The sequence below is a fragment of the Bison bison genome, unplaced genomic scaffold (assembly GCF_000754665.1).
Source record: "Bison bison bison isolate TAMUID 2011002044 unplaced genomic scaffold, Bison_UMD1.0 scf7180017864224, whole genome shotgun sequence".
In the NCBI taxonomy this organism is placed as follows: Eukaryota; Metazoa; Chordata; class Mammalia; order Artiodactyla; family Bovidae; genus Bison; species Bison bison.
In genome coordinates, this window is record NW_011494796.1 from 2,888,165 (window position 1) to 2,901,473 (window position 13,309).

General features: G+C 39.7%; 1 protein-coding gene across 1 annotated transcript in view; it reads left to right on the top strand.

The window, feature by feature from the left end:
* The window catches only part of GABRG3 (gamma-aminobutyric acid (GABA) A receptor, gamma 3), an 831,633-nt gene that overhangs the window by 516,756 nt on the left and 301,568 nt on the right, over nucleotides 1-13,309 (top strand). The gene's annotated exons all lie outside the window — the stretch shown is intronic.

Here is a 13,309-nt window from a genome sequence, read left to right on the forward strand (position 1 = left end):
AAAGTATTGGAGGTTCAGCTGCAAGATCAGTGCTTCCAATGAATATTCAGGACTGATTTCCTTTAGGATTGACTGGTTTGATCTCCTTTCAGTCCAAGGAATTCAAGAGTCTTCTCCAACACCACAGTTAAAAAGCATCAATTCTTCGGTGCTCAGCTTTCTTTATGGTCCAACTCTCACATCTATACATGACTATTGGAAAAACCATAGCTTTGACTAGTGGACTTTTGTCGGTAAAGTAATGTCTCTGCTTTTTAATATGCTGTCATAACTTTTCTTCCAAGGAGCAAGCATCTTTTAATTTCACGGCTGCTGTCACCATCTGCAGTGATTTTGAAAGTTTCTCACTGTTTCCATGTTTCCATTTCTATTTGCATGAAGTAATGGGACTGGATGCCATAAAATTTTTCTGAATGTTGACTTTTAAGCCAGCTTTTTCTCTTTTTTAAAAGTTTTAAATGAAAGATAATTGCTGTACAGAATTTTGCAGTTTTCTATTATACATCAAACGGAGAAGGCAATGGCACCCCACTCCAGTACTCTGGCCTGGAAAATCCATGGACGGAGGAGCCTGGTGGGCTGCAGTCCATGGGGTCACTAAGAGTCGAACACGACTGAACGACTTCACTTTCAGTTTTTACTTTCATGCATTGGAGAAGGAAATGGCAACCCACTCCAGTGTTCTTGCCTGGAGAATCCCAGGGATGGGGGAGCCTGGTTGGCTGCTGTCTATGGGGTCGCACAGAGTCGGACATGACTGAAGCAACTTAGCAGCAGCATTATACATCAATATGAATCAGCTATATGTACATCCATGTCCCCTCCCTCCAAACCTCCCTCCCATCTCCCTCCGCATCCCACCCTCAGCCGGTCACAGAGCCCCTGTTTGAGTTCCCTGTGTCATAGAGCAAATTCCCATTGGATATCTATTTTAAATATGGTATTGTAAATGTCCATGTTACTCTCTCCATACATCCCCCTTATCCCTTCTCCCTTCTCCTCATGTCCATAGGTCTGTTCTCTATGTCTGTTTCTCCATTGCTGCCCTGAAAGTAAATCAATCAGTGCCATCTTTTCAGATTCCACATATATGTGTCTCTATATGATATTTATGTTTCTCTTTCTGACTTAACTTCACTCTGTATAATACTCTCTAGGTTTGTCCACCTCATTAGAACTGATTCAAATGTGTTCCTTTTTATAGCTGAGTAGTATTCCATTGTATATATACTACAACTTCTTTATCCAGTCATCTGTCAATGGACATCTAGGTTGTGTCCATGTTCTAGCTATTGTAAATAGTGCTGCAATGAACATTGGAGTACATTTTTTTTTTCAATTTTGATTTCCTCAGGGTATATGCCTAGGAGTGGGATTGCTGAATCATAATGTGGTTTTATCCCTACCTTTTTAAGGATTTTCCATACCATTTTCCATAGTGGCTTTATCATTCTACATTCCCACCAGCAATGCAAGAGGGTTCCCATTTCCCTATATCCTCTCCAGCATTTATTGTTTGTTGAGTTTTTCATGATGGCCATTCTGATTGGTGTGAGGTAGTAATCTCATTGTAGTTTTGATTTGCATTTCTCTAATAATGAGTGATGTTGAGCATCTTTTCATGTCCTTGTTAGCCATCTGTATGTCTTCTTTGGAGAAATGTTTCTTCAGGTCCCTTTCAGAATTTTTGATTGGGTTATTTGCTTTTCTGGTATTGAATTGTATGGCCTCCTTGTATATTTTGGAAATTAATTATTTGTCAATTGTTTCCTTTGCTATAATTTTCTCCCATTCTGAAAGTTGAGGTTTTTTTCACCTTGTTTGTAGTATCTTTTGCTGTGCAAAAGCTTGTAAATTTAACTAGATTACACTTGTTTATTTCTGTTTTTATTTCCATTACTTTAAGATGTGGGTCATAGAATACCTTGCTTTGATTTATCTCATTGAGTGTTCTACCTTGCTTTCTTCTAAGAGTTTTATAGTTTATGGTCTTGCATTTAGGTCATTAATCTTTTTTGAGTTTATCTTTCTGTAGTATTATAATGTCATTTTTTTACATGCATATGTCCAGTTTTCCTAGAACCATTTATTGAAGAGGCTATCTTTGCCCCATTGTATATTCTTGCCTTATTAAAAAAAAAAAAAAATAGGACTTCCTTGGTGGCTCAGATGGTAATGATTCTGCCTGCAGTTCAGGAGACTCAGCTTCCATCCCTAGGTCAGGAAGTTCCCCTGGAGAAGGAAATGGCAACCCACTCCATTATTCTTGCCTGGAAAATCCCATGGACAGAAGAGCCTGGCAGGCTACAGTCCATGGAGTCACAAAGAGTTCAATACAACTGAGCGAATTCACTTTGTCAAAAATAAGGTACCCATAGGTGCATGGGTTTATCTCTTGGTTCTCTGTCTTGTTCCATTGGTCTATATTTCTGTTTTTGTGCCAGTACCATTCTGTCTTAATGAGTGTAGCTTTATAGTATAGATTGACATCAGGAAGATTGATTCCTTCGGCTCCATTCTTCTTTCTCAAGATTGCTTTAGCTATTTGAGGTCTTCCCTGATTCCATATAAATAGTGAAATTTTTTGTTCTAGTTTTTTGAAAAATGCCACTGGTAATTTGGTAGGTGTCACATTGAATCTGTAGATTGCATCTGGTAGTATAGTTATGTTCACAATGTTGATTCTTCCTATCCAGAAACATGGACTATCTCTCCATCTGTTTATGTCATCTTGGTTTCTTTCATCAGCGTCTAATAATCTTCTGTATACAGATCTTTTCTCTCCTTAGGTAGGTTTATTCTCAGTTGTTTTATTCTTTTTGTTGCAATGATGAATGGGATTGATTCCTTAATTTTTCTTTCTGATTTTTCATAATTTTTTGTATATAGGAATGCAAGTGATTTCTGTGATTGGCCTTGTATCCTGTGACTTTGCTGAACTCACTGATTAGCTCTAGTAATTTTCTGATAGTTTCTTTTGGATTTTCTTTGTATAGTATCATGTCATCTGCAAACAGTGAGAGTTTTGCTTCTTCTTTCCCAATCTATATTCCTTTTATTACTTTTTCTTCTCTGATTGCTGTAGCTAGGGCTTCCAAAACTATGTTGAATAATAGTGATGAGAGTGGACACCCTTGTCTTGTTCCTGATCATAGAGAGAATGCTTTTAATTTTTCAACATTGAGAATAATGTTCGCTGTGGGCTTTTCTTACATGGCCTTTACTATGTTTTGGCAGGTTCCTTCTATGCCAATTTTCTGAAGTGTTTTTATCATAAATGGATGCTGAATTTTGTCAAAGGCTTTTTCTGCATCTATTGAGATGATCATATGGTTTTTATTTTTCAATGTGTTAATGTGGTGTATTGCGCTGATTGATTTGCATATATTGAAGAATCCTTGCATCCTTGGAATAAACCCAACTTGATCATGGTATACGAGCTTTTTAATGTTGTTGAATTCTGTTTGCTAGAATTCTGTTGAGAATTTTTGCATCTATGTTCATCAGTGATATGGGCCTGTAGTTTGCTTGTGTTGTCTTTGCTTGGTTTTGGTATCAGGGTGATTGTAGCCTCTAAGAATGAGTTTGGAAGTGTTCCTCCCTTTGCAATTTTTTGGAAGAGTTTCAGAAAAGTAGACATTAGCTATTCTCTAAATGTTTCAAAGAATTCCCTTGTGAAGCCACCTGGCTTTGGGCTTTTGTTTTTGGGGAGATTTTAGATCACTTTTTTGATTTCAGTGTTTGCAATTGGGTTGTTCATAATTTCTATTTCTTCCTGGTTCAGTCTTGGGTGGTTGAACTTTCCTAAGAATCTGTCCATTTCCTCTAGGTTGTCCATTTTATTAGCATATAGCTACTAATAATATTCTCTTATGATCCTTTGTATTTCTGTGTTGTCTTTTGTAACCTTTCCTTGTTCATTTCTAATTTTGTTGATTTGATTTTTCTCCCTTTATTTCTTGATGAGTCCAGCTAGTGTTTATCAATTTTGTTTTTCTCTCAAAGAACCAGCTTTTAGTTTTATTCATCTTTGCTATTGTTTCCTTCATTTCTTTTTCAATTATTTCTGCTCTGATTTTTATGCTTTCTTTCATTCTGTTGACTTTGGAGTTTTTTGTTCTTCTTTTTCATGCTGTTTTAGATGTAGACTTAGATTGTCTATTCAATTCTTTTCTTGTTTCTTGAGGTATGATTGTATAGCTATAAACTTCTAATTAGCCTCTAATTAAAATAAGTAAATTTAAATTAAAAAAAAACTTCCCTCTTAGAACTTCTTTTGCTGAATCCCATAGGCTTTGGGTCATCATGTTTTTATTGTCATTTGTTTCCAGGAATCTTTTGATTTCCTTTCTTATTTCCTCAACAACCTCTTTGTTTTTTAGTAATGTATTGATTAATCTCCACGAGTTTTCAGTTTTTTCATTTTTTCCCCCTGTAGTTGATATCTAGTCTCATAGCATTGTGGTAAGAGAAGATACTTGATACAATTTCAATTTTCTTAAATTTCCTGAGGCTTGATTTGTGGCCCAAGATGTGATCTATCTTGGAGAATGTTCCATGTGCACTTGAGAAGAAAGTGTATTCTTCTGCATTTGGGTGGAAAGTCCTGAAGATATCAATTAGGTCCATTTGGTCTGATGTTTCATTTAAGGTTTGTGTTTCCTTATTGATTCTCTTTTTTGATGATCTTGCTGTGTATTTCCTCTCTTATGCTTATTAGTATTTGCCTTATATATTGAGATGCTTCTATGTTGGATGCATAAATATTTACAATTGTTGTGTCTTCTTCTTAAATTGATCCCTTGATCATTATGTAGTGTCCTTCTTTGTTTCTTATAATATCCTTTCATATAAGCCTATTTTGTCTAAAATAAAGATTGCCACTCTGGCTTTTTTTTGTTTTCCATTCACATGGAATATCATTTTCCATCCTTTTACCTTCAGACTGTATGTGTATCTAGGTCTAAAGTGGGTCTCCTGTAGGCAGCATATATATGGGTCTTGTTTCTGTATCCATTCAGTCATTCTATATCTTTTGGTTGGTGCATTTAATCCCTTCACATTTAAGGTAATTATTGATATATATGTTCCTATTGGCATTTTCTTGATTGTTTTGGGTTTGTTTTTGTATTTCTTTCCTTTCTCTTGTGTTTACTGGCTATGTAAGTCCCTTTATTATTTGTTACAAGGCTGGTTTGGTGGTACTGAACTCTCAACTTCTACTTGACTGTGAAGACATGATTTCTCCATCAATTTTGAATGAGATCTTTGTTGAGATCTAGTAATCTTGTAATGAGATCTAGTGATATTGGTTGCAGATTTTTCACTTTCTGTACTTTAAATATATCCCTTCTGGCCTGCAGAGTTTCTGTTGAAAGATCCACTGTTAATGGTATGGGCTTTCCCTTGTATGTTACTTATTGTTTTTCCCTTGCTTATTTTAACATTCTTTCTTTGTGCTTAATCTCTGTTGGCTTGATTAATATGTGTCTTAATGTGTTTCTGCTTGGGTTTATCCTGTAATGGACTCTCTGTGCTTCTTGATTGACTATTTCCTTTCCCATTTGGAGGGAGTTTTCAACTATAATCTCTTCAAAAATTTTCTCAGTGCCTTTTTTTATTTTTCCTCTGGGACCCCTATAACTTGAATGTTGGTGCATTTCATATTGTCCCAAAGGTCTCTGAGGATATCCTCAATTTTTTTCATTCCTTTCCCTTTTTTCTGCTCTTCAGCAGTTATTTCCACCATTCTATTCTCCAACTCTCTTATCCATTCCTCTGCCTCAGTTATTCTGCTACTGGTTCCTTTTAGAGTATTTTTAATTTCAGTGATTGTTTTATTCATCTCTGTTTGCTTATTCTTTATTTCTTCTATGTCCTTGGTGATTGTATTAACTGTGTTCAATGTTTCTTGCATTTTTCCATTCTATTTTCAAGACTTTGAAGCACCTTTAACATCATTAGTCTGAATTCTCTTTCAGAGAATCTTTATTTCCTCTTCATTTATTTGGTCTTGTGAGTTTCTGCCTTGCTTTTTCATTTGTGCTGTATTTCTGTCTTTTCATCATTCTTTTTCCCTAACTTGCTCCACTTGAAGTCTCCTTTTCTCAGGCTTTAGGGTTGTATTCCTTCTTGCTTTTGGTTTTTTGCCTTCAGAGGGAAATGTTGGTTGGGTGATTTGTGTTGATTTCTTGTTAGGGGTGACTTGTACCTGTTCTAGTGGGAGGAGATCAAGCAGGTAATTACAGAGACATATACACACACTTCCACACACACAGTTATAACCAAAGTGCTATAAAGAAAAGAGTACAGGAAATTGACTTGGTGAACAAGGCAAATAAAAAGTGATATCAGCCAATTAAAAGCAGAACTAGCTCATGCTTAGTCTGGAAAACTGCATGAGCAGAGGGCCAACTGGGGAATACAGAAAAGAGAGCCCAGCAGTTCAACCTGCTTGGGGAAAAAAGAGAGTGAATCTAACAAGGGAGAAAAAGAGAGGTTAAAAAAACAGAAGAGAAGGAAGGGAAAGAGAAAACGAGGGGGTGGAAAAGAGGTTAAAAGAGAGAGAGAACAGAAAAAGTAGAAAAGCAAAGATGAAAGACGTATGTGGAAAAGATTTCTATATATTCAGGAATCGCTACAGCTGGTAAAGAACTGTAGGAAAAGCAGTTGAATATATCAACAATAACATTTAAAAACTCATTTTAAAAAAAGGTGAAAAAGAGAAAAAAAGAAAAAAGACATCTTAAAATGATTTTTTTTAATGACAAGATACACAAAGAGGAAAACTCCACAGCACCACAAAAGGCTAATGTGAATGTAGAACTATGTAGGGGCAATAGACGGTGTGATTTATAAGAAAAAAAGAAAAAAATCTCAAAATGATTTTTTTTTTAAATCAGTTAAGTCCAAGAGGAAAACTCCACAGCACTGAAAAGGGCTAATGTGAAGGTGGAAATATGTAGGAGGAATAAACATTGTGATTTATAAGAAAAAAAGGGGGAAAAATGGTTCTCAAGGTCATATTTCTTCTTGATTGTGGGGTCTGCCCCCATGCATGAGGTTGGGTTAGTGTCCTGTGATGTTTCCTGGTTGGGGGAGCTCGTGCCTGTGTTTTGGTCGATGGAGCTGGATCTTGTCTCTCTGAAGGGCAGTGCAGTGTCCAGTAGTAAAGTTTTGAGTGTCTATGTGTTCAGAATGCCTTCTGGCTTTGGCAGTGTTAAACACGTCTATCTCCGCAGCCGCCTCAAAGTGGCCCTCTCCTCCTGTCTTCCCTGCTGCCAACCCCCGACTTGTGCCTGGGATCCTGGCCCCTGCTTCTCCACCCTGCGCCGCTGGCTGAAGCTTACTGGGTCGGGGCGTGTGTGGATCTCTTCCTGCCCTCTGCGTGGTGGAGACTTGTGTGGGCTCCCCTCTGCCCCTGAGCTCCTCTCTGTGTCACGGGGCTTGTGGCGCTTGTCTTGGCTTCTGGGGCCCGCCCTCTGCTTCTCGGGGCTTGTGTGCACTTGTTTCAGCTCCCCAGGCCTGGCCTCTGCATCCTGCGTCTAGCGTGGACTTGTCTGGGCTCCCTCTGCCCGCCCTCTGCGTCGTGAGGTTTGTGTGCACTTGTTTCCTCTCACCGCCTGCCCTCTTTCTTGTGGAGCTTATGTGTTTCACACTTCTTTCAGCTGTGCTGCGAGGGTTGTGTGTGCTGCCCAAGTTTGTATGCCTCCCTTGTCTTGGCACCCCGGGCCTGCCCTTTGTACCACAAGGGTTGTGCGGGCTCCTGGGGTTTGTGTGTTGTGCCTCACTCAGCTACCTGTGCCCGCCCTCTGTGTTGAAGGGGTTGTGTGCGCTGGCTAGGTTTGTATGCCTCCCCGAGGCATACTCTCAATGCCTGAGCCTACTGTCTGGTTGGGGCCACAATCCAGGAGCTGTTAACAGGCTGAGAAGTTCAACTTTCTCTGTTTACCGCCCTCTTAAGTCCCTGCTTTGCCCGTTTTCCAAGACTCTGCAGCTCCCCCTTGCGCCCATCTTTGGGGGAGCATCCCTGTGCCTGGGAACGCTTCCTGTTTCAGGACCCACTCCCTTCCTCAGCACACAAGTTCCTGCCCAAGTTCTCCATCTTTTCACTTTTTAATGTCTCCATCCTCTCTCCTACCTCATTTCAGGGAGCTTACCCTGTCCCCCTGGAGGTCTGGGGTCTGCTGCTGTCACCTAGAGATTTCTTTATAGGAGTTGATCTTTTTTGTACAGTTTTTCTGTGTCTTCTTGCCATCTCTTCTTAATACCTTCTGTTTCTGTTAGGTCCCTACCATTTCTGTCCTTTATTGAGCCCATCTTTGCAGGAAATGTCCTCTTGGTATCTCTAATTTTCTTGAAGAGATCTCTAGTCTTTCCCATTCTATTGTTTTCCTCTATTTCTTTGCACTGATCACTTAGGAAGTCTTTCTTGTCACTCCTTGCTATTCTTTGGAACCCTGCGTTCAGATGGGTGTATCTTTCCTTTTCTCCTTTGCTTTTTGCTCCTCCTCTCTTCTCAGCTATTTGTAAGGTCTCCTCAGACAACCATTAGGCCTTTTTGCACTTCTTTTTCTTGGTGATGGTTTTGGTCACCACCTCCTGCACAATGTCATGAACCTCCATCCATAGTTCTTCAGGCACTCTGTCTATCAGATCTAATCATTTTAATCTATTTTTCACTTCCATTGTACACATGTATAAGTGTATAAGGGGTTTGAATAGGTCATACCTGAATAGTCTAGTGGTTTTCCCTACTTTCTTCAATTTAAGTCTGAATTTCGCAATAAGGAGTTCATGATCTGAGCCACAGTCAAGCTCCTGATCTTGTTTTTACTGACTGTATAGAGCCTCTCTATCTTTGGCTGCAGAGAATATAATCAATTTGATTTCAGTTTTGACCTTCTGGTGATGTGCATTTGTAGAGTCATCTCTTGTGTTGAAAGGGCGTGTTTAGTCTGATCAGTGCATTCTCTTGGCAAAATATTTAAAAAGGAATTCTTCATTCTGAGGATTAAATGTGATTTGACTGTGAACCTGGATCAGGAATGGTCACTAACCATTGATCATATGGCAGAACTTAAACCATTTTCTCATGGAAAGATCAAACATTTTTGAGCTCAAAACAAAACAAAACCTAATTGAAAAGACTCATTTGGATAGGGCATCTTTTTCCTGATTTAGAGACTGAGGCAAGACAGGAACTAAATGTTTTTACTACAAAATAAATTGGTTATTTTGTGAAGCAATGAGGATTTCAGCTGATGCAATGGTGGTAATCATTTACAATATATAGATATAACAAATCAACACATTGTACACCCTGAAATTACACAATGTTATATGTCAATTGTATTTCAATAAATCTGAAGGGAAATGGAACCTCAGCACGCCTTTTCCTCAAACAATATAGGTGATCACTGTTAACATATCTTGTAATACCCACCATGTAACACCCATGTAATGATACCCACTTCTAACACCCACCATGTTAAGAACAAAAACACTGTCAAATGTAGAATCCTGATCCTTAAAGTTTCTGATAGGTTAAAGAGCCCAAGCCAGTTCTTCAAGGGTAAAAACCAAGTAACACAAAATAAAACTTATGCTTACGTAAGCACCTGATACAGCTTCCGCTACAAAGTATTACTAACTCATTTTACATTCTGACATTCTCATGATTCCCTTTTGGATGGTGACAAGTACTTCAGAACAGTGCCTAAAGGGAAAGTAATTTATTATTCTGAGAGAAAACTCAAAGCAGATGTCTTGGACACCCATCTTTTAAAATATTTAATTTTAAATGTAACTCAGTACAGAATTACAAGACTTTTCTTCGGGCACAGGGAAGCTACATTACATTTTTCAGCCTCCACTGTTAGCTTTATGGGGCCTCTTGTAAATAAATGTCCCAAAGGGGAGATTTACGTCTTTTAATTCATTTTTAATGCTGAAGGTCCCCTAGGGTAACAGATGTACTCTGCTGGAAAGGGGAGGGAAAATGCTATGAAGTCCCACTTCCTTCTTAGGCAGCTATCTCGAACATTATGTGGATTCTCTAAATCCCTAATGAGGTCCCAGGAGCTAAAAAGGCTTCTCATTCAAGTCAGAAATTCCCATTCGTCCCTTACCATGATGATGCCTGAGGAATGCTGCAGAATACCTTGTCAAATTGTGATTCAGTTCATTTAATGTTACTCTGGACTTCCCTGGTGTCTGAGATGATAAAGAATCAGCCTGAGATTCCTTTCGATCCTTGGGTTGGGAAGATACCCTGGAGGAGGGCCTGGCAACCCACTCCAGTATTCTTGCCTGGAGAATCCCATGGACAGAGGAGCCTGGTGGGCTACAGTCCATGGTGTTGCAAAGTGTTGGACAGGACTGAGCGACTAAGCACAGCAGAGCACAATGTTACTTTGCCCGAAGGAACTTCAGATCTGTGGAATGTATCCTTCTCCTCATAAATTTAGCTTTGCCTGTTGGAAGACAGCTTACTGGAATGGGGCTGGCACCAAAAGTGTATGTCCCACTTCCAGCCTCTTGACTAAGGTTCTGGGGAGCTAAGAGGAGCCCCTCACTATTGCTGAGCACAGTTGTGAAAAAGACATTTAAAAACAACATGAGCTTCAACAAAGCTCCATCACTGATTGGGTGGATGACTCCCAGATCCTTTAGTTCCTGTCTGTAAAATGGGATATTGATATGTTGTGAACTTTCAGCAAAGTGAGGGCATGTTGATCATGATCATTTAGATAATGGACAGAGATGTAGAAGTTTGTAACCAGTGTCACCCACTTTCTTTAGACATAGGCATTGTGGTGATGACATCTGTCATCACTGTGGCAGGGACCTTGGAGGTCACCTTATTTATTGGCAAAGACACTGGGCACACATGGGCTGAGGTGCTCAGAGCCATACCCAGAGCTCAGGCCTCTTTTCTTATCTCCTGTTCAAGATGTTATACTATGCCAAGCCTCCCAGTGGAAGCTCGCTAACTATTTAAAAATTTAACTTAGGGAATGGATTATTTCTGAAGGGTATGGTGCCCAGCCCACGCCCTGGGCTTGCTGGGCATCATCCTCCAGATCCCTTGCATACATCAGGTCTGGCATCAGTGAATGCTGACTCAACTTTCTGCACTGGGAAGTTATCCCTGTGTAGATGAGACAGCACTTGGAAGAAACACTTCCAGAGAAATGTTCCTGAATCTTTGGGGAATAAGTGTTGTCCAGTATACAAACTAGAGAGAAGAAAAGGGAAGTATCATTTGCTACTGACATTTAACTTCCTGGAACTACCTAAAACTTTTATTTTATTACATATAATAACACAAAAAAAAGATTCTATCTGGAAAGAAAACATACTAGGAAAGTGATGGACAGATTTTCTAGAAGAAATTCATGTTAACAAAGTCATTTAATTTTCTTTTTTTTAATTGAAGCATAGTTGGTCAACAATGTTGGGTTAGTTTCAGGTATACAGCAAAGTTATTCAGTTATCAGATAAGATCAGATCAGATCAGTCGCTCAGTCGTGACCGACTCTTTGTGACCCCATGAATCGCAGCACGCCAGGCCTCCCTTCCCATCACCACCTCTCGGAGTTCACTCAGACTCACGTCCATCGAGTCAGTGATGCCATCCAGACATCTCATCCTCTGGCATCCCCTTCTCCTCCTGCCCCCAATCCCTCCCAGCATCAGAGTCTTTTCCAATGAGTCAACTCTTCGCATGAGGTGGCCAAAGTACTGGAGTTTCAGCTTTAGCATCATTCCTTCCAAAGAAATCCCAGGACTCATCTCCTTCAGAATGGACTGGTTGGCTGTCCTTGCAGTCCAGGGGACTCTCAAGAGTCTTCTCCAACACCACAGTTCAAAAGCATCAATTCTTCAGCCCTCAGCCTTCTTCACAATCCAACTCTCACATCCATACATGACCACAGGAAAAACCATAGCCTTGACTCCGCAGACGTTTGTTGGCAAAGTAATGTCTCTACTTTTGAATATGCTATCTAGGTTGGTCATAACTTTCCTTCCAAGGAGTAAGCATCTTTTAATTTCATGGCAGCATTCACCATCTGCAGTGATTTTGGAGCCCAGAAAAATAAAGTCTGACACTGTTTCCACTGTTTCCCCATCTATTTCCCATGAAGTGATGGGACCGGATGCCATGATCTTCGTTTTCTGAATGTTGAGCTTTAAGCCAACTTTTTCACTCTCCATTTTCACTTTCATTAAGAGGCTTTTGAGTTCCTCTTCATTTTCTGCCATAAGGGTGGTGTCATCTGCATATCTGAGGTGATTGATATTTCTCCCAGCAATCTTGATTCCAGCTTGTGCTTCTTCCAGCCCAGCATTTCTCATGACATACTCTGCATATAAGTTAAATAAGCAGGGTGACAATATCAATATACAGCCTTGACGTACTCCTTTTCCTATTTGGAACCAGTCTGTTGTCCCATGTCCAGTTCTAACTCTTGCTTCCTGACCTGCATACAGATTTCTCAAGAGGCAGGTCAGGTGGTCTGGTATTCCCATCTCTTTCAGAATTTTCCACAGTTTATTGTGATCCACACAGTCAAAGGCTTTGGCATAGTCAATAAAGCAGAAATAGATGCTTTTCTGGAACTCTCTTGCTTTTTCCATGATCCAGCAGATGTTGGCGATTTGATCTCTGGTTCCTCTGCCTTTTCTAAAACCAGCTTGAACATCGGGAAGTTCACGGTTCACATATTGCTGAAGCCTGGCTAGGAGAATTTTGAGCATTACTTTACTAGCATGTGAAATGGGTAGTTTGAACATTCTTTGGCATTGCCTTTCTTTGGGATTGAAATGAAAACTGACCTTTTCCAGTCCTGTGGCCACTGCTGAGTTTTCCAAATTGGCTGGCATATTGAGTGCAGCACTTTCACAGCATCCTCTTTCAGGATTTGAAATAGCTCAACTGGAATTCCATCACCTCCACTAACTTTGTTCTTAGTGATGCTTTCTAAGGCCCACTTGACTTCACATTCCAGGATGTCTGGCTCTAGGTCAGTGGTCACACCATCGTGATTATCTGGGTCGTGAAGATCTTTTTTGTACAGTTCTTCTGTGTATTTGTGCCATCTCTTCTTAATGTCTTCTGCTTCTGTTAGGTCCATCCCATTTCTGTCCTTTATCGAGCCCATCTTTGCATGAAATGTTCCCTTGGTATCTCTAATTTTCTTGAAGAGATCTCTAATCTTTCCCATTCTGTTGTTTTCCTCTATTTCTTTGCATTGATCGCTGAAGAAGGCTTCCTTATCTCTTCTTGCTATTCTTTGGAACTCTG